This window comes from Magnolia sinica, chromosome 4, assembly GCF_029962835.1.
Source record: "Magnolia sinica isolate HGM2019 chromosome 4, MsV1, whole genome shotgun sequence".
Lineage (NCBI taxonomy): Eukaryota > Viridiplantae > Streptophyta > Magnoliopsida > Magnoliales > Magnoliaceae > Magnolia > Magnolia sinica.
This window is the reverse complement of record NC_080576.1, coordinates 36,034,931-36,057,869: the sequence shown is the minus strand read 5'-3', so window position 1 is coordinate 36,057,869 and position 22,939 is coordinate 36,034,931. Positions and strand designations below refer to the sequence as shown.

At 38.5% G+C, this 22,939-nt stretch overlaps 1 non-coding gene across 1 annotated transcript; it reads left to right on the top strand.

The window, feature by feature from the left end:
• Nucleotides 1–19,674: 19,674 nt before the first annotated feature.
• On the top strand, nucleotides 19,675–19,781 carry LOC131244893 (small nucleolar RNA R71). The gene has a single exon (XR_009170664.1). It is a non-coding gene; the product is annotated as a small nucleolar RNA R71 (small nucleolar RNA).
• Nucleotides 19,782–22,939: the final 3,158 nt, after the last annotated feature.

The window sequence follows — 22,939 nt, the reverse complement described above, 5'->3', positions numbered from 1 at the left end:
ACCTCCACCATTGATAGTTGAAAACCACGACTTCACATTTTGAAATCTTCCACCCTTTAAGAAATCAAACCTTGATCATTGACAGTGAGAACCACAACCCTTCATAGTTGACAACCATGACCCTTTACGTTGTAAAACCACGACCCAGATGAAGGGTCATGGTTCACACCCACAATAGATCGTGGTTGTCATTCACAGTGGGTCGTGGTTCATAACTATGATCCAGTGTGGATGACAACCACGATCCATTGTGCATGTGAACCACGACCCCTCGTCTGGATCGTGGTTGTCATCCACTGTGGGTTGTGGTTCCCAATCATGACCCAATGTGGATCATAACCACGACCCCATTGTTCATCATAACCACGATACTTCGTATGGGTCGTGTTTGTCATCCATATATGGTCATGGTTAACAACCACGAGCCATTATGCATGATAACTATGACTCATTGTTCATCATAACCACGACCCTTTGGCCGGATCATGGTTGTCATCCACAGCGGGTCGTGGTTGTCAACCACGACCCTTTACAGATGTCAACCACGACCATTCGTTTCTGACAAGTTGTACCCATTCATATTTATTACAAGTTAACCAATTTTAGAAGAATATGGCTCGTAGGCCCATCCTATGCTATTATGATGGAGATAGTGTATATGATAAGGGAATTTTTATGTACGTCGGTGGAGACTCGAAGGGATTTGTTGTGAGAGATGATATTACGTATCAACAGCTCCTACATAAAATGCATCAAATTACGAAGACTACAGATGAATTTGATTTGATAATTAAAGTTGTGTGCGGTGATGCACTACATGGATTCCTCCATCCACATAGAATAAAAAATGATGAAGATCGCGAAGCATATATGTTATTCTGTGGACAGATTCCACCAACACAAATACCATTGTGTGTAGAGAAAGTGAGGCGTAGACCTCTTGTAGAAGATAATAGCATACATTCTATTTACATTCGAACCTATCATCCCTTAATTTGGAGCCTTCAAGCAATGATCGGAGAATCGATGATTCTGATATACCTGGCCCTTCAAGTAATGATAGATATCATGATCGAAGACTCGACGATTACGATATACTTGGCCCTTCAAGTAACGATACATATCATGATTGAGGACATGATGACTGTGATATACCTGGCCCTTCAATTAATGATAGATATCATGATTGAGGACTCGACGATTGCAATATATTCAGTCCTTCAAGTAATGATTAATTTTAAGGAACAACTGACGATTGCAATCTCCAAATCCCTTCCATCAATACTACATCTTTTGATCCCTATGTGCAGTTCAATCCATAGCCTATAAACTTAAATTTACCCATACCGGTTAATGAAGAAAATGGGGATATTCCTAGATCACTATATACTATCTTCACTCCATCCGATGAAGCTTTTATTAACTCAGATCATCAGGGATATCCGGAATTGGTGGAAGATCCAATCGAAATATCTGTCGGACAAGTGTTTAAGGACAAAGGCCAATTACAACAATTTCTAAGTAAATATCGATGCACACAACTTCCATTATAAAGTCTTGAAGTCTAACAAGCTGAGATATACGATTAGGTGCATTATAAGAAATTGTAGTTGGACGATGCACGCTTTAAAATTGGACGGCGCGGGGATGTTCAAAATAAAGACTTACAATTCCAAGCATATATGTAGCATGTCATTTGAGGCGATACACCACTTTGAGTCAACGATCGTGGAGGATGAACATGATTTAGTAACTTCAAAGAGGAGGGGAAGAGATCATCGCTAAGCCACCAGTCTGATAAGTAGTGAATCTAGTGTTAGTTGTATCAGTTCGGGACTGATTTGCATGTCAAAAGAAATTCAATATCGAATGAGTGAGACGTACAGGGTTGAGATCGGCTACAAGAAAGTATAGAAAGGTAAACAGATTGCAATGGAATAAGTCTTAGGATCTTACGAGGGTTCTTATAATGAGCTCCTGACCTATCTTCATAAGTTAAGAAATGCCAATTTAGGGACTGTGGCGGAGTTACAGGTGAATGAAGAAACAAATAGTTTTGAAAGATGCTTTATTGTAATTGGAAAGTGTATCAGAAGCCTACATCTACATATTCAAAGGGTTTTATGTGTTGATGTGGCACATTTGACAAGAAGGTACAAGGGTATTCTTTTCATGGCTACTACATTGGATGGAAATAATCATATCCTCCCTGTAGCATATGGGATTAGAGAATCAGAGAACAATAATAGCTGGAGGTGGTTCCTTGGGAATTTATCTAAAGCAATCGGGATTCTTCCACGACTAGTTATAGTGTCAGATCGTCACAAAGGGTTGTTCAATGAGGTCCCTAACATCTTCCCCTACGCAATCCATGAATATTGTGCTCATCATATTCTGAGAAACATGAAGAAGGTTTGTTCGGATGATTCTGTGAGGTAATACTTTTGGGGTGTTGTTAAGAGATGCAAGACATCCACGTTCTGGGAGATGATGCGATGCATTCAAATGGTGAACCCCACAACATATCGGTTCCTTAATGGTATAGAAAAGGAAAGATGGGCATCCATATTCTTTCCTAGCATGGGGTATAATATTGTAACCACCAACATTGTTGAGAGCATGAATGCATTGTTCACAGATGCATGAGAGTACTCCGTCATGAAACTTCTTAAAGCAATAAGGAGTAAAATCCAAGACTTCTTCCTCTGTATAAGAGATGAGGCCTCAGCTTGTAAAGGAATTTGGACTCCTTGGGTAGAAAAAATATTGAGCAAACTTTATCACTTGAAAGTGCGAAAGACACAATGTATTACGATTTCAGCGGATGAGTTTCAAGTGACAGCGAGGGGAATGACTGATTTAGTGAAGCTAAGAGGAATAAAGTGTACGTGTGGTGAGTTTTGTTCTATGTTGCTACCTTATATTCATGTGATAGTGGCTTGCGATAAGTATCAGCTTGATATTTACAAATACTGCTCTCCATTCTACTTAAAAAAATTATTACGTAAAACATACCAAGAGTCAGTTTACCCAGTGCTTGAGAATACACAATGGAACATTTCAAATGAAGTGAACATTTTATGTGCGAATATGAAACCTCCACAAATGAGAAGATCTGCTGGAAGACCGAAAAAGATTCAAATTACATCCCAAGGAGAAGATAGGCCAACAACACCTAAATGCTCGAAATGCAATCGAATAGGTCACAATCGACGTCGATGCACCTTCGTTCCTACAGGCTAAGGCTGATGAGGACTTATTACTTTCCAAATTTTTAGTCATAGTGTAATGTAATCACACTAATGAGAAATTTGGGCTTTTGAATTGTATCTACTTATTGATGTTGGAATTTAAGTATATAATGCATGTGTATTTACCATGACCTAGTGTAGATGACAATCACGATCCGTACGAAGGGTCATAGTTCACATGCACAATCGATCGTGGTTATCAGGAACAAAGGATCGTGGATGACAACCACGACTTAATGTGGATGACAATCATGATCCGTACGAAGGGTCGTTGTTACATGCACAATGGATTGTGGTTGTGATGAACAAAGGATCATGGATGACAACCACGACCCAATGTGGATGACAATCACGATCTGTACGAAGGGTCATGGTTAACATGCACAATGGATTGTGGTTGTCACGAACAAAGGGTCGTGGTTGACAACCACGACCCAATGTGGTGACAATCATGATCCTTTCGAAGGGTCATGGTTCACATACAGAGTGGGTCATGGTTGTCATGAACAAAGGATCAGGGTTGAAAACCACGACTCATTGTGGATGACAATCAGGATCCTTTCGAAGGGTCGTGGTTCACATGTGCAATGGATCATGGTTGTCATGAACAAAGGATCGTGTTTTATAACCACGACCCACTTTGTATGACAACTACGATCCATTGTTCATGACAACCATGACCCACTCTACATGTGAACCATGACCCTCAGAAAGGATCGTGATTGTCATTCACAGTGGGTCGTGGTTGTCATCCACGATCCTTTGTTCATGACAATCACGATCCATTGTGCATGTGAATCACGACCCTTTGAAAGGATCATTGTTGTCATCTACATTGGGTCATGGTCGTCATGTTATATGGGTTGTGGTTATCAAGGACGAGGTTGTCATGTTATATGAGTCGTGGTTGTCATGTTATATGGGTCGTGCTTGTCAGGGCCGTGTGCAAGGCCCAACTCGTGGGGCCCACATTGATGCATGTGTATAATCCATGGTACCCATCCTTGTTGCCGTGTCATCTTAGGGCTAGGGCCCAATTATCAGCTTAATCCAGAGCTAGTGTGAGCCACACAATAGAAAACAATGGTGATAGTGTCACCCATTGTTGAAACTTTCCAGTCTCACTGTGACGTTTGTTAGAAGTGGACACTATCCAAAGGCGGGCCTTTTTGGGCCCACATCGAGTTGGCCGACAAGGTAGACGTAATGGATCACCCCATTGTGGGCCTCGACTCCTAATATTATAATAATGTTATTAATTACATTAACCTAACAACCACGACCATTACTACATTACAAGCACGACCTGTTCACAACCCCAAGTGTAGGGTCGCGATGTAGTAATAATCTCGATGGGACCGAGGTTGAATCTATAGGGACTAATCTCGTGAGTATTCTGAAAGCAAGAAGAAGAAAAAGTAGAAAAAGATGAAAACCTAAATCTGGAAGTATAAAGAGTAATTGTGAGAGATTTAATTCAAAACTTAAGAAATTCAAAAGTAGGAAACTAGGGTTTCTAAGGATCCACTTGTAGAGATCAGGGAGATTTATGATTGATTCAAGGACACAACTGGAATCAGAGTCCCATCTTATCCAATTGGAAGATATCTCAGTAAAACTAAATCTGAATTTCCTCTAACCTAATTCTCAATGGATGAGAGGTGTGAGAACTGGAAGTGATTACATCACAAAACCATGCCCAAGAGACAAGGCAAACAACAGGATTTACCAATCCCACTACCAATTTGAGAGAATTGTGAAAGTAGGGAGGATTCCATCATCCAACCATGCCCAAGGGATGCTGGTGAATAACAGGCTTTCCTAATTTCATAATCTCAATATATGAAAAGAACATACTCAAAGCTATCACAAATATATTGTAATTTAAGTCACAACAAACCATTAAAACTAAAAGTATTCCTTATAATCAAACGAGAGTCAGAGAGAGTTCAATATAAACATGAATCAAAGCAATAGAAACATCCTATCACGCTATAAGCTTCACCTCTTAGCCCTAGCTAAGAGGTTTAGCCAACCATAGACATGATTGAACTAGAATCTCTTAAGAAAAGCATAAAAACAACTAAGGGAAGAAAAAAAATCTTAGCAACAGCTTCTCCAAGCTTTTGGTCTACTCCTCAAACCCTAGATGATGCCTAGTGATGCCCTAGGGACCCCTATTTATAGTTTTGCAACTTAAACTTTCACACCGAGTTGGAAAAATTCGAAAACCGCTTTAAATTTCTGCACTTTGTGTGTTGTCCGCGTAATCATGGACTAGTCGAGGAAATCCTTGGACTAGTCGAGGGAACCCTCGACTAGTTGAGGAAGGTAGATTTTTAGGGTTCCTTTTTTTCTTTTTGAGTCTTCAATGCTCTTCATTCCTCGCTTGATTTTCTTGGATCTTTGGCATGTGAATTCTTCATTCTTGGTCTTATAAGATCCATCTTTGGCTTTAGTGATTCTTGAGCGTTAAATTCATGCTTTTAGCATCCTTTTCAATACAAGCTCTTAAATTCACCTTACAACACAAATATGATTAAAATAGAACATTAAACATTATCATGTTCATAAAATCAAGTAATAAATGGGGTCTAATATGCATTATTTGACCCTCAACACTCCCCAACCACATTTTTCTAGTCATGAGTAAAGTATGCGAAAAATGAACTTTAATGTGCAATGTTCAAACCTTTATCAGAAAACAATCTTTTTTGTAATCAAGTATAAATTAGTAGAGTTAAGATGAAAAAGTGAGATTTTGAAAACCTAGAGCCGAATCACATTAGCAATCAATCAAATAAGTCCTTTGTCCATTAGGTCAGAGCAAAGTTCACATATCAATTTTTTCAAATGCTCAGTGAAAATACTATCTTTTCATAATGTTAGCCATGCTCATCACTTCAAAATTGGTTGAAAAATCAAGTACTGATTCGAACTTATCCCCCTTTCCTTCTTTTTCCAGTTTTTGATTTTATATCGATGGTCATTTGTATTCATTCAATCTTTTCATCATTTTTTTTTCTTCTTTCAGATTTTTCATTCTTTTTTAGATTTTTCAATCTCTTCACCATACATGACCCTTTTGTCGATCTCCTTTTTTTTAACTGGTTTTTTTCTTCTTTTAAGGTAGATAAAATTCGTCATACTCAGTTCTCAATATCTTTCAATGATGATCATACTAACAATCAGAAAATCTAGTACTATTCACCAAAAACACTTTGAATAACATAATATTCGAACTTCCTCTTAAACAATAGAATGTAAGAACCATAAGCGATAGGTTACTTAGTTGCTCCAACTCCAACAATTCAAAATTTAATTCCTATCTTATTGTCATACTCAAAACAATCTTAAATACACAACTTATCGCTTTCCAAATAGATGAACATCGATTTTTTTTTAAAAAAAAGTTTACAAATTTTTCTCAAAACTGAGAAAACACTGATTAGTTTACCTAATCTCTCATCCCCAACCTAAAATCTACATTGTCCTCAATGTAAAAGAAATAAGCATGATTTGCAAAAGAGACAACGTAATTGAAAGAGAAGTGATGGAAAGATAGTACCTAGTGAAGAGATTTTGAGGCTTTTTCCAAAGGATCTCAGCGTGAAGGCGGGTTAGCACAAGAGTTAATCAATCAAAAACAAACTATCTTAAAAAAGGTGGAAGCAAAGTATCCTAGAACGACAGAAGAAAACTATCCTAAAACGGTGGAAAGCAATAAACCTAACTATACCTCCGTCAGACTAGGAGATCAATCTTGATAAACAGGATCATTCAGAGGTATGGACATGTCCTCTGAATCAAATTTCTCAACAAATGGCTTTAATCGATGTCCATTTACTTTAAAATAATTGCCATTGTTTGAATTCTGAATCTCGACAGCCCTATGAGGATAAACATTGGTAACAGTGAAAGGGCCGGTGTAATGAGATCGGAGCTTACCTGGAAAAAGATGTAATCGAGAATTATATAAAAGGACTTTCTGACCTAGTGTGAATGATTTCCAAAGAATGTTTTGGTCATGAAACACCTTCATCCTATCCTTGTAAATTCTCAAGTTCTCGTACGCATCATTCCGGATTTCTTCGTGTTCATTCAACTGAAGTTTGCACAGCGAGCCAGCATTTTCCAAATTGAAGTTTAGATTTTTAATAGCCTAGTAGGTCTTATGTTCTAACTCCATAGGAAAATGGCAAGCCTTCCCATAAAAAAGTCTAAAGAGAGACATTCTAATAGGGGTTTAAAATGTAGTACGGTAAGCCCATAAAGCATCGGTCAGTCTGATTGACCAATCCTTTCAATCAGGATTAACCATTTTCTCTAAGATGTGTTTAATTTCTCTATTGGAAATTTCAGCTTGCCCACTTGTTTGTGGGTGGTATGGAGTGCTCACTTTGTGAGAAATGCCATATTTCTTCATTAAGTTCGCGAATGGCCTATTACAAAAATGTGAGCCCCCATCACTAATAATGGCTGAAGGCATTTCGAACCGGAAAAAGGATGTTCTCTTTTAAAAACTTAATGACTGTTCGATGGTCATTGTTTCGGCATGGAATTGCTTCTACCCATTTAGTGACATAGTCTGCTACTAGTATAATGTATAAATTCCTAAAGGAATGGGGGAATGGTCTCATGAAATCGATGCCCCAGCAATCAAATGCTTCAATGATTAGAATGGGGTTCAGAGGCATCATATTTCGATGGGACTATGATCCGAACTTCTAACAATGCTCACAAGCTTTGCAAAACTCATGAGTGTCCTTGAACATAGTGGGCTAGTAAAAGTGGCACTGTAGAATTTTGGCCATGGTCTTTTTAGCAGAAAAGTGATCACGACAAGCATGAGAGTGACAGAAGGAGATGAAACTTTGGTGTTCATTGTCTGGCACACATCTCCGTAAGATTTGGTCTGGGTAATATTTAAACAAATACAGATCATCCTAGAAGAAATTACGAACCTCAGCGAAGAATTTTTTCTTATCTTGCGCAGTTCAATGTGTCGGCGTGAAACATGTGGCAAGATAATTAGCAATATTAGCAAACCAAGGTGAATGGGAGACTTTGAACAATTGTTCGTCAGGGAACATGTCAATTATACATGTCATCTCAAGGGAATCAGAAAGATCAAGGCGAGAAAGATGGTCAACCACTAGGTTCTCTACTCCCTTTTTATCTTTTATTTTCAAGTCAAATTCTTAGAGTAGGAGGATCCATCTTATCAGGCGGGGCTTAACATCATTCTTAGAAAGAATATGTAAGACCCGTATCTTAGTCCGTATTGTTCTATTGACGTAGGACCTAAATTTGTCCAAAGTGAACACTACGGCTAAGAGTTCCTTTCCGTAGTAGAGTAGTTCACTTGGGTAGGATTTAGAGTTCTACTTGTATAATGAATAACATAGGGTTTCTTTTCTTTTCTCTGGCCTAAAACACCCCCAAGAGCATAGTTAGATGAGTCACACATAAGTTCAAAAGGAAGGCTCCAGTCAGGTGGCTGCATGATAGGTGTAGTAGCTAACATGCCCTTGAGCTTAGTAAAAGCTTCCTGGCATTGCTCAGTCTACTCGTATGGTGCATCCTTTTGAAGTAAATTATATGGGCCCCATGTGGGGCTACACCTGATATGGGTGCTGTTTAGGCCGTCTAGGGCCTGGACGTGGATATACTATATTACATTATATATAGTATACATTATATTATATATATTATATTATATTATATTATATTATATTATACAATATATACTTGATGGTGGGCCCTACGTGGGATCCACCTCTACCTTTCTAGTGCAGCAACTACATGTATAATTGTTATACAGTGGCCCCTTCTTGATCACAGCAAGCCTGCAGGCCCCACATTAATGTATGTATTTTACACCATTCATTGCTTGAACGGTAGGGTCCACCATGATGCATACGTTGTATCCAAACCGTCCAAGCACATTGAGATATCATTTTCATGGCACGAGCAAAAGGTTGGGTTAGATATAAAGTTCAAAGTGGACCCCACCATTTAAATAATGGACCGTGACATCCACCGTTCAACTTCTAAGGGCAATAGTAGTTTCCAATTTAGTTGATATTTGTTTTCATTTCATCTATCTCTATGTTAACTTGTGAATAGGTCGGATCCCAAAAATATATGAGGGTGGGCTCGATTTGATATACATGAGGCCCATTTGACTCGGCCCATTTGACTTGGCCCAATTGATTCGACCCATTTAATCAGCCCATTCGATCGGCCCATTTGATGTATATGAGGTCCAATAAGACGTATGTGAGGCCTTTATGTGGCCGAGTGTGATGTATATGAGGCCTAGTGCGACGTGAAATTTTACCATGATGTGTGTGATGATGTTTTTTGGCGGTCACGCCTTGGGAGCAATGATGGTTTGACGTCTATATTGTAAAAGCAATGACAGTTAAATGTCCGCATTGTAACTCTCCCGAGGGCCCATTGTTAGGCCCATACTTGTAGTGTGTAGGTCATCCAGGCCTATCTTCATTGTGAACAGAGTCCATCAACATATATAACATGTTTAGAATAATTCCATGATTCATGATTATACGCATCATATGTATGCTTGATAAGAGGAGTGACTGATCATAGCATATGCGTTCGGACAGTTTGTTTATGGGCTCCTGGATAAGCGGTGATGCCCCACATGAGCGTACGATATGCGCAGGATTGCTGTATGACTGGATAGTGTGATTCATGTATTTTGCATTGTGTGACATGGTTACTGTACCCCCTAGTGACATTAGGGCCGTAGCCTCTACAGGAGTATCATGGTTGGCAGGATTAGATACTAGAAATCTTATTCTACATGGGGTGCTATAGATATCCCTGGGTGAAAGTCCCTAAACCCTTATGGTACCAGGAGGTTGCTCCAACAGGTGTATGAGCGCCGAGTGCCGATTACTAGAAGGCCGCGCTTTCCACTATATCGTGGTCGGTTGGAAGGGAGTGCGACCTTACTCGCTCAAAAGGAGGGGGCAAAGCTAGGTTGAGTTTGACCAGCTCGAGGAATGGGTCCGCTATCGACGAGCTGAGTCTGATATTGGTAGGCGGATAGTGAGGTCTTTTCCACTCACCTTGTTGCGCGTGATGGGGCAGCAATCTGGTTGGAGTGTACTAGACCCCGGTGATATTCCAGATTTGAACTGTATTGATATATGGACTCAGATGAGGATTTGTATGCTTGGGTTGCATCTTTCATCGCATGGCCTTGGTATGGCTGACATCATTCATGCCTTGCATCGCATAGCCTTGGTACGGCTAATGGTATTCATAGATTCATCAGCATATTTCGCATTACTCTGATACTGCATAACTATATTACTACCTTGCGCACACACTCTCACCACCCTCTAAGCTTATACTTATGCACAACCATTGCGTGCAGGTGATGTTGGAACGCAGCAGCGCTGAGGTAGGAGCGCATAGAAGATCATCTTGGAGCTTTTGTCCATTATTATTGTATTTCCTTTTATACTCATTGTACTTGTAAAGTTTTTTATTATAGTGGAAATGTGATGGAGTTTTTAGTTGTTGTTTATGGGTTATGCCTTTGGTTATGCTTATTATGAATCAAACTGACGTTGAAAATCCTCATCATAGCATCCCAGGATCGGAACCTGGCGAATGGGTGCTGGGACCCGAGAATGGGGTACTACGGAGGCTGTCGGCGCCGGATTCAGCGATCAGGAATTTTGTGAGCCCGATTTTCGAGTTTGGGGCATGATAAACCACATATATCTCTGGACTGATTTATTGATATATCAATCTACCTATCGATATCATCGATATTTAAATCTCGAGTCTATCAAAAATGACTTGATAATATCAACGGACAGATCTCTGGCGCCCCTGTTTTTACTTAAAGAAAATCACATGTGCATCGATATTTCGAAGCCGTTCTCGATACCATCAAAGTTCAAATCTTAATGATTTTGGAGGGCTCTTGATATTACGATCATAGGCGCCTAGTCTTCCAGTAAAATATTTCAGGATGTTTATCTATGATCGGGGGTCCCTCGATAGAATCGAAATTCAAATATCGATGATATCGGTACAGTTTCGATGGCATCGAACAGGGACAGAAACTGTCCAGTAAGCTTAAAAGAAAATTCTCTAGATTTATCGATACATCAGCACTCTATCGATATCATTGACATTCAAATTCCGATGATCTCGAAGGTCTCTCGATTATTCTTGTAAACCTAAAATATTTCAAAGCAAGTCTCTCTCATTTTTTCAAATGTCAAGGAATCGAACCTTGTATCGATGGAATCAGAGTTCAAAATCCGATGACATCGATACGAGTCTCGATTCCCTCGACCAGCTGGCAAAAGGTTTCAAAAGCGTATGACATTTGAGTTTGGTTCATCAAGTGGCTAGTTGATGCTATTGAGAGTATATGCTCGATGATATCGACCCTGCTCGATGATATCGAAATCTGTCATAAATGTGACCGTTTTTATATCCGTTGGAACCTTTTGCTTATATAAAGAGAGCTTGTCTATTGCTGCTGGGAGAGAAAGAAGAGAGTGCTTTTGAGTGTTTTAACTTAGATCATATACCCAAAGCCCTTTCTCTCAAGGGAGTTCATCCTCCAATCCACCCTCATCATTGATATTCAATAAAGTGGATTGGGGAATGAACTTCCGCATTCAAGGATCCTCCAGCTACTACCTTAATGGCAAATCATTAAGCTGGGATGCCTTGAATGCATAGATGATTGGAATCGCTTTATCTTCCTAATAGAAAAACATTTAGAGAGTAGGATTCTATCATAACCTTGACCCAACCTATAGCCATATATTGGTACATCATTTGAGTTGCGGATCAAGGAAGCAGAAGGCTCTTCATCAACAAAGGAGGAGATCTTCATCAATGAGCTGAATGAGACTCATCCACTTATCTGTAAGTAACTAGAGTCCAGAGGACCCTTTGATCACTCCTTTGTAGGATTGGGTCTAAGGTGTTTCTCACCCTTACAAGTTCTCTAGGAGGCCTCTGGCGGGAGTGTACATGGTGGGTGCGTTGTGTGGACCCTTGCTCTATGGAGAGCATAAACATCTGGTTGAAGGTGAACTTGTCTAAAATCTTAGGTTAAAGGTGAACCGTGTGAAACCTCAGTCTGGATCTTGTGGAAGATCCTTGGCCAGTGTGCCTAAAAGTGGGTGCGTTGTGTTAACCCTTACTCGTGAGAGCATAAACAGTCAGCCTCAGTGTAGGTTGTAAAGGTTGCGATGTAGTAATAATCTCGATGGGACCGAGGTTGAATCTATAGGGACTAATCTCGTGAGTATTCTGAAAGCAAGAAGAAGAAAAAGTAGAAAAAGATGAAAACCTAAATCTGGAAGTATAAAGAGTAATTGTGAGAGATTTAATGAAAAACTTAAGAAATTCAAAGGTGGGAAACTAGGGTTTCCAAGGATCCACTTGTAGAGATCAAGGAGATCTATGCTTGATTCAAGGACACAACTGGAATCAGAGTCCTATCTTATCCAATTGGAAGATATCTCAGTAACATCAAATCTGAACTTCCTTTAACTAAATTCTCAATGGATGAGAGGTATGAGAACTGAAAGTGATCCCATCACAAAACCATGCCCAGGAGACAAGGCAAAAAACATGATTTACCATTCCCACAACCAACCTGAGAGAATTGTGAAAGTTAGGGAGGATTCCATCATCTAACCATGCCCAAGGGGCGATGGTGAACAACAGGATTTCCTAATTTCATAATCTCAATACATGAAAAGAACATACTTAAAGCTATCACAGATCTATTGTAATTTGAGTCATAATAAACCATTAAAAACTGAAAGTATTCCTTATAATTAAACTAGAATCAAAGAGAGTTTAAAATAAACATGAATCAAAGTAATAGAAACATCCAGTCACACTACAAGCTTCACCTCTTAGCCTTAATTAAGAGATTTAGCCAACCATAGACATGATTGAACTAAAATCTCTTATGAAAAGCATAAAAATGACTAAGAAAAAGGAAGAAAAACTCTTGGCGATGGCTTCTCCACACTTTTATTCCACTCCCCAAACCCTAGATGATGCCTAGTGATGCCGTAGGGACCCCTATTTATAGTTTTGCAACTTAAACTTTCACACCGAGTTGGAAATTTTTGAAAACCGCCTCAAATTTTCACAATTCATGTGTTGTCTGCATAACCTTAGACTGGTTGAGGACAACCTTTGACTGGTCGAGGATGACGAATATTTAGAAGATTTAGTCACTGGAGTTCGAGTCGAGGAATCCTCGACTAGTTGAGGAAGGTAGATTTTTAGGGTTCCTTTTTTTCTTTTTGAGTCTTCAATGCTCTTCATTCCTCGCTTGATTTTCTTGGATCTTTGGCATGTGAATTCTTCATTCTTGGTCTTATAAGATCCATCTTTGGCTTTAGTGATTCTTGAGCGTTAAATTCATGCTTTTAGCATCCTTTTCAATACAAGCTCTTAAATTCACCTTACAACACAAATATGATTAAAATAGAACATTAAACATTATCATGTTCATAAAATCAAGTAATAAATGGGGTCTAATATGCATTATTTGACCCTCAACACTCCCCAACCACATTTTTCTAGTCATGAGTAAAGTATGCGAAAAATGAACTTTAATGTGCAATGTTCAAACCTTTATCAGAAAACAATCTTTTTTGTAATCAAGTATAAATTAGTAGAGTTAAGATGAAAAAGTGAGATTTTGAAAACCTAGAGCCGAATCACATTAGCAATCAATCAAATAAGTCCTTTGTCCATTAGGTCAGAGCAAAGTTCACATATCAATTTTTTCAAATGCTCAATGAAAATACTATCTTTTCATAATGTTAGCCATGCTCATCACTTCAAAATTGGTTGAAAATTCAAGTACTGATTTCGAACTAATACCCTTTTCTTTCTTTTTCTAGTTTTTGATTTTATATTGATGGTCATTTGTATTCATTTAGTCTTTTCATCTTTTCTCTTTTCTTTCAGAGTTTTCATTCTTTTTCAGACTTTTTCAATCTTTTCACCATGCATGACCCTTTTTGTCGATATCCTATTTTTTAACTGGTTCTTTTCTTCTTTTAAGGTGGATAAAATTCTCCACATTTAGTTCTCAATATATTTCAATGATCATCATACTAACAATTAGAAAATCTAGTACTATTCATAGAAATTTTTTTGAATATGTCTTGTGATTTAGAATACAATAATATTCAAACTTGCCCTTAATCAATTGAGTGCAAGGACTATAAGTGATAGGCTACTTAGTTGATCAAACTCCAATAATTTAAAATTTGATTTCTATCTTATCATCATACTCAAAACATTCTTAAATGCATAACTTATCGCTTTCCAAACAGATAAACATTGAAATTTTTTTCAAAATTTATACAAATTTTACTCAAAATTGAGAAAACACTGATTAGTTTATCTAATCTCCTATCCCTAACCTAAAATCTACATTGTCCTCAATGTAGAAGAAATAAGCATGATTTGCAAAAGAGACAACGTAATTGAAAGAGAAGTGATCGAAAGATAGTACCTGATGAAGAAATTTTGAGGCTTTTTCCAAAGGATCTCAGTGTGTAGGTGGGTTAAAACAAGAATTAAACAACCGAAAAGCAAATTATCCTAAACAGCGGAAGTAAACTATCCTAGAACGGTGGAAAGCAAACTATCCTAAACAGTGGAAAACAGTAAACCTAACTACACCTTCGTCAGACTAGGAGATCAATCTTGATAAATAGGATCATTCAGAGGTATGGACATGTCCTCTGAATCAAATTTCTCAACAAATGGCTTTAATCGATGTCCATTTACTTTGAACTCATTGCCATTGTTTAGATTCTTTATCTCAATAGCCTTATGAGGATAAACATTGGTAATAGTGAAGGGGTCAATCCAACGAGATCGGAGTTTGCCCGAAAAGATATGTAACCGAGAATTATACAAAAGGACTTTCTGACATGGTGTGAATGATTTTCGAAGAATGTGTTGGTCATGAAACACCTTCATCTTATCCTTGTAAATTCTCGAGTTCTCGTATGCATCATTCCAGATTTCTTTGAGTTCATTCAATTGAAGTTTGCTAGTGAGCCAACGTTGTCCAGATTAAAATTTAAATTTTTGATCGCCCAGTAAGCTCTATATTTCAACTCCACAGGCAAGTGGCAAGCCTTACCATAGACAAGTTTAAAGGGAGACATTCCAATAGGGATCTTAAATACGGTACGTTAAGCCCATAAGGCATTGGTCAATTAGATTGACCAATCCTTACGGACAGGGTTAACTGTGTTTTTCAAGATGTGTTTAATTTCCCTATTAGAAATTTCAGCTTGCCCACTTATTCATAGGTGATATGGAGTGCTCACCTTATAAGAGATGCCATAATATGAATCTCCATCACTAATGATGGCTCAAGGTGTTCCAAACCGGGAAAGGATGTTCTCTTTTAAAAATATAATGACTGTTTGTTGGTCATTATTTCAGCATGGAATCGCTTCGACCCATTTAGTGGCATAGTCTACTGCTAGCAAAATGTATAAATTCCCAAAGGATTGGGGGAATGGTCTCATGAAATTGATGCCCCAGCAATCAAATGCTTTTATGATAAGAATGGGGTTCAGAGGCATCATATTTCGATGGGACAATGCTCCCAATTTCTGACAACGCTCACAAGCTTTGCAAAACTCATGAGTGTCCCTGAACATAGTGGGCCAATAAAAGCCACACTATAGAATCTTGGCCATGGTATTTTAGCAGAAAAGTGAACACCACAGGCTTAAGAGTGACAAAAGGAGATAACACTCTGGTGTTCACTGTCTGGCACACATCTCCTTAGGATTTGGTCTGGGCAATATTTCAACAAATACGGATCATCTTAGAAGAACTTACGAACCTCAATAAAGAATTTTTTCTTATCTTGCGTAGTCCAATATGTCGGCGTGAAACCTGTGGCAAGATAATTAGCAATATCAGCAAACCAAGGTGAATGAGAGACTTTGAACAATTGTTCATCAGGGAACATGTCATTTATATATGTCGTCTCAAGGGAATCAGAGAGATCAAGGCAGGAAAGATGATCAACCACTATGTTCTCTACTCCCTTTTTATCTTTTATTTCCAAATCGAATTCTTGGAGTAGGAGGATCCATCTTATCAGGCGGGGTTTAGCATCATTCTTAGAAAGAAAATACTTAAGCACTACATGATCTGTGTAAATGATGATCTTGGATCTGATTAAGTAGGACCTAAATTTGTCCAAATCGAACACTACCACTAAGAGTTCCTTTTCCGTAGTTGAGTAGTTCATTTGGGCAGGATTTAGAGTTCTACTTGCGTAATGAATAACGTAGGGCTTCTTTTCTTTTCTCTGGCCTAAAACTGCCCCAAGAGCATAGTCAAATGCATCGCACATAAGTTCAAAAGGAAGACTCCAGTCGGGTGGCTGCATGATAGGTGTAGTGGTTAATGTGCCCTTGAGCTTAGTAAAAGCTTCCTGGCATTGTTCAGTCCACTCGTATAGTGCATCCTTTTGAAGTAGATTACATAGAGGATGAGAGAGGTGACTAAAGTCTTTTTATGAATCTCCTATAAAAATTGGCATTTCTTAAGAAGGATCGCACGTCTCGTATGTTCTTAGGTAGAGGTAAGTTAGAGATAAGATCAATCTTAGCCTTATCTACTTCAATTCCCTTAGATAAGATGATATGTCCAAGGACAATTTCCTTACGAACCATGAAATGACACTATGTCAGAAAAAATACTCATCATATATCGCTTCAGCACACATTTAAGATTCTCCAAACAATTGCTGAAGGATGGACCAAAGATAGAGAAGTTGTCCATGAAGACCTCTAAATATTGCCCCACTATGTCAGAAAAAATACTCATCATGTATCGCTGAAAAGTAGCAGGGACATCACACAGTCCGAATGGCATCCTTCGGTATGCAAAGGTGCCAAAAGGACATGTGAACGTTGTCTTTTCTTGATCTCCAAGGGCTATCTCAATCCGATTGTAGCCCAAATATCCGTCAAGAAAACAATAATAGGAATGACCAGCTAGCCTTTCCAAAATTTGATCAATGAAGGGCAAAGGAAAGTGGTCCTTCCTTGTGATGGTATTCAATTTCCTGTAGTCAATGCACATTCTCCAACTAGTAGTAACTCTGGTTGGCACGAGTTCATTCTTGTCATTGGCTACGATGGTGATTCCAGACTTCTTGGGAACTACCTGAGTTGGACTCACCCATTGACTATCGGATATCGGATATATGATACCAACATCCAATAATTTAAGTACCTTAACTTTAACCACTTTCTTCATGTTTGGATTTAATCTACGTTGTGGTTGTTGTGAGGTCTTCACATTATCCTTAAGATAAATTCGGTGAGTACAAATCGAAGGGTTAATTCCCTTGAGGTCCGCAATCGACCATCTAAGAGCTCCTTTATGCTTAATGAGAGTAGATATGAGCATACTGTCTTGTTCTTGCTCAAGGTGTGGTGAAATCACCATCGGGTATGTCTCATCTTGACCTAAATAGACATTTTTAAATCAGAGGGCAAATGTTTTAGTTAAGTTTTGGTGCCTTGAGGTTAGACGGTAGAGGCACTACATCGGTTTGGGGCAATTCTTCGAATTGTGGCCTCCACCGGTTAACTTCAAGTACCAACACGGTCTCCATCTCCCTAATCATATCATCATCAAAATCATGGGCGTGGGCCAAACACGTCTCTAGAGGGTTAAGGGATAAGGTTAGAAGTGCTCTATCTTCCACGAAAGAATTAAGCAGGTTAATATCATAAGGATCGTCTTCATCCTCTAACTATTTTCCTATGTTGAAAAAGATATTCAACTCCAATGTCATATTCCCGAAAGACATACTCACGACTCTATTCCTGCAATTAATGACTGCGTTTGAAGTGGCAACGAATGGGCGACCAATAATAACAGGAATTTGAGTGCTCATGTCCACGATGGGTTGAGTATTTAAGATGATAAAATTTACCGGATAGTAGAATTTGTCAACCTGGACCAACACATCCTTGGTTATCCCTCTTGGTACATGGACTGAGTGATCGGTAAATTGTAACGTGGTCTGGGTGAGTTTTAATTCACCTAAACTCAGTTGCTCGTAGACCGAGTACTAGATCAGATTCACACTTGCTCCTAAGTCAAGAAGTACGTGCTCAATTCAATAGTTCCCAATTACATAAGGGATGGTTGGGCTACCAGGATCTTTATATTTCTGTGACACATCTTGCTTCGGGATGACACTCACTTTTTCAGTTAAAAAGATCTTCTTTTGAATATTTTGTCGTCTTTTGGTCGTGCATAGGTCTTTCAGAAATTTGACATATGAAGGAATTTGTTTTAGCATATCTAGTAAAGGAATATTAACCTTCACTTGTTTCAACACCTCTAGGATGTCCTGAGAGTTAGAGAGAGGTTTTGGTGCAATCAACCATTGGAAAAATGGGGCAATCGGCTTCCCTTGAGGTTCCGATTCTAATTCTTGTGCAGCATGGCTAGATCTAACATTATTGTCCTCTTTCAGGTCCTTAGGCTTTTCAGCCCTAATCGAAATGGTTTTGTCAATGGTTTTCCCACTCCTAAGAGTGGTGATAGATTTAACTTGCTCCATTTGATTTGAAGAGCTCCGGTCGCTAATTTCATATTGTGATTTTGGATTGGAAAGAGGTTGAGCTGGAAGGCTCCCCTTATTCCCAATTGCACTTTTAGTCTCAATTCCTTATATGGCCTTTATGAGGTCTTGACAGACTTATAGCATCCCCTGATTGAAAAGCTCTTGATTTTGAAGATGCTTTAAAATTGGATCCTCTTGAGGTTTCTCTTGATGCAGATTTTGATTAGGGATCTTTGAGGTGTAACGGTTTGTCCTTTTCTCCAATTGAAGTTTGGATGATTTCTTCAACTAGTATTGTATGTGCTAGAGATGGGTCCATTGAAAGGTCTTTGGTAATTATTCACGGCATTGGATTGCTCATTCAGTACCTTTTGAAAGGTAGGTATTGTTGAATAATTTTCAGTTGTATGAATGTTGCAAGCACAAATACTGCAAATAGTTTCCTTAGCCTTATGCTTCTTTAATTTCATGGCCTCGAGTTTTCTGGTGAGATTAGCCACTTTAGCATTGATATCATCTTCCTCTTTCAGGAGTTACATTCTTTCACTCTCCTTGGATTGAGTCGACCTAGACGTGGTGCTTGATTTTGGGGAGATGTCCCATGATTGTGTGTTTTCAGCAAACTTATCAAAGTAGTTTCACACATCATTAACGTTTTTATTCATGAATTTCTTGTTACACATTGTCTCAACTAATTGCCGCATGGAAGATGTTAGTCCATCATAGAAAAAGTTAGTGATGTGCCACATTTCAAAACTATGTTGTGAGCATTAACTGACAAGATCCTTGAATCGGTCCCAACATTGGAAGAATGTTTCATCTTCCTTTTGGGCGAAGTTCATGATTGACTTTTTAAGGGTTTTCATCTTATGGTATGAGAAAATTTTCTTTATGAACTCCCTTTTCATGTCATTCCATCTACTAGTAGATTGAGGACGTAATGAATGCAACCATGTCTTAGCTCTCTTTCAAAGAAAAAGGAAAGAGTTTCAGCCTGACCGTGTCATCAGACATGTTTGGAAAGTATAAAGTGGTTATAATCTTGTCAAACTCTTTCAAGTGTAGGTATGGATTTTCAAATTCAAGCCCATGAAATTTTGAAAAGAGTTGGATCACCCCTGGCTTGATATCCATGTGTCCCGTATTTTTTGGAAAAACCATGCGTGAGGGTGTACTCACCCCCGTCGGTTGTAAATAATCTCACAAAGTACGAGGCAGGGGTGATTGATGCACCTCATTCTCATCTGGACTTCCTCAACCCTAGGTTGAGGTTGTCTTCCTGTTTGATTTACCGGTTAATTGGTGGCCATGACCTCAATTAACTCTAAGGATCTTGTGTGGTGTCTAATCCTGTGATTGATAGATAACCCCTCAACCAATCCTCCTTTACTAAAAAGATGTTGACTATTGTCACAGACCCACTTGGGCATGAAACACTCTTAACCCTCAATTTCAGATTCTAACCTAAACCTAAAAGAAAGAAGGGAAATAGAAAGAGAGAGGGAATTAGAAAGAAGTTACCCAATTAGAAGTTTCTAAATTAAGATCCTGCAAAACAAAAAGAAACAAGTTAGTTTCTAAAAATAGAAATTCTAAAATTAAAAAGTTTCTAAAAATAAAAATAGAAAGATGGGTTAGTTTCTAGAAAAAATAAAATAAGAAAGCAACCTAGTTTCTAAAAATGAAAAAGGAAAGTTTCTAAAAACAGAAAGTAGAAAGTTTCTAAGAAAAAGGAAAGGAAAGTTTCTAAAATCAAATTAGGAAAATTTCTAAACCTAAAATTAGAAAGTAGTTTCTAAAAAAAACCCTAACCTAAAAATAGAAAGTAGAAAAACCCTAATTTCACATAATTCTAAAACTAACTAATCTTAGAAAAACACAACCGTTAGTCCCCGACAACGGCACAAAAAACTTGTTCACAAACCCAAGAATAGGGTTGTGATGTAGTAATAATCTCGGTGAGACCGAGGTTAAATCCACATGGACTAATCTCATGAGTATTCTGAAAGCAACTAGAAGAAGAAGTAGAAAAAGATGAAAACCTAAATCTGGAAGTATAAAGAGTAATTGTGAGAGATTTAATGAAAAACTTGAGAAATTCAAAAGTGGGAAACTAGGGTTTCCAAGGATCCACTTGTAGAGATCAGGGAGATCTATACTTGATTCAAGGACACAACTGGAATCAGAGTCCCATCTTATCCAATTAGAAGATATCTCAATAAAATCAAATATAAACTTCCTTTGACCTAATTCTCAATATATGAGAGGTATGAGAACTAGAAGGGATTCCATCATAAAACCATGCCCAGGAGACAAGGCAAATAACAGGATTTACCAATCCACCAACCAATCTGAGAGAATTGTGAAAAAAACTGTAACGCCCTGAAAATCGTGAGTCGAGCACAAACTTGACTCCCAAGTTCCAACGCATTACTTATGCAACATAGATAATGATGATTAAATGTTGTCCATATTAGTACATTAAACATGAGTGAGATTATACCAAAATAGCATATCATACTCTAGAGACAAGTGAATTTTGCAATCGGAAGACTGTATTAGATGTATAAGATGTATAGAAGTGTCTCTCAATCCCCAGAGTATGAATGTATTACCAGGCTGAATATATACATGTGTTGATCCAAAATTTACAAAATACAAAATGTGAAAGTCCGACTAAATCATATAATCCATGTAATTCCATCGATCGGTACATGGTCTACATAGACCCACTTGATAGTTGTACATAGGAGAACTCCTCATCGTCATAAGTCAGGCTCCACTTCGTAAACATCGCCATCATCTGTTGCTAAAACAGAGTCTGGTTGGTGTTTTAAAACACCGTCCCATAGTGGGAGTGAGTGATCAACTCAGTGGAGCTATAAGGCAAAGGTTAACATGTTATCAATTTAGTCAAGTAGTAATGATAAAGTAGTACAATAATCATATCCTAAGTACTTTTATTAATGTAAGAATGATATGCGATAATGATGCATGCCCTCGCCTACACTCCCTCAGCGACACCATCTGACGGTTGCACATGCTACTCTCACTGTGCTCTTCCTCGCCAAAGGCACATGCAATGCGGTGCATGCACGTGTTAGTCGAGTTCTTGATTAGGCTTATTCATACAGCAGATTCGGGAAGCTAAGGTACCTCCCTTTATATCATATACCCAAACAATGATCCATCTAGGGTCGTCAATCGTAGTTAATCACATATGATAGGCAAGTTATAAGGCAACATCACCCCTGATTGAAAAGCAGTAGATAGGCAAGTTCAAGTCACTACGGAGAGGCTCGTCACCTCAGCGTAGGCCTATTTAATACTCGAGGTCACTACGAGAGGCTCGTCACCTGATCACATGCTGATACGATGTCCTATATACCACTATATTCGGCTCATGAGTTTTGGGTCACTCACTGGTCACTACGGGAGCTCGTCACCACAGCGTAGGTCGACGCTCAACCACGGTATCCCATACACCACCATGTCCAGCTCATGAGTCTTAGCAGATCGAGGTACCAATGTTAAACGGGATTTTTACTGGTAAGTTGGTACCTTAGACTCAAGCAGTAGTGTCCATACATGGTGAACATACATTAGGTCAATTGGGTTGCTTGACAAGCTCGACTGGTATGAGCGTACGTTGAATTAACCGACATGGAGTGCATATATGCACTCCTCATGGCCTAACCACTATCGATAATCACCGTATGACTCGGAATCGTCAAACGCGTCCGTTTTAGAGAAACTAATTCGGCCACTCAATCAGAAACTATTACCGATTACCTAGACTACGCATTAGTCCCAATCATGCTCAATTACAATGGGCATTCATATGTGATAGTCAAAGCAGTATTTAACAACCAATTCAAATATAAATCTCATTTAAGCATTTTAACAAACACATAGTAAGAACATTATCATACATATGCATTTCATCCATAAATCACGTAGTAGTAAGGTAGGTTACATGAAGGAAACTGTAACTATAGATAAGGTAATTGAGAACCCT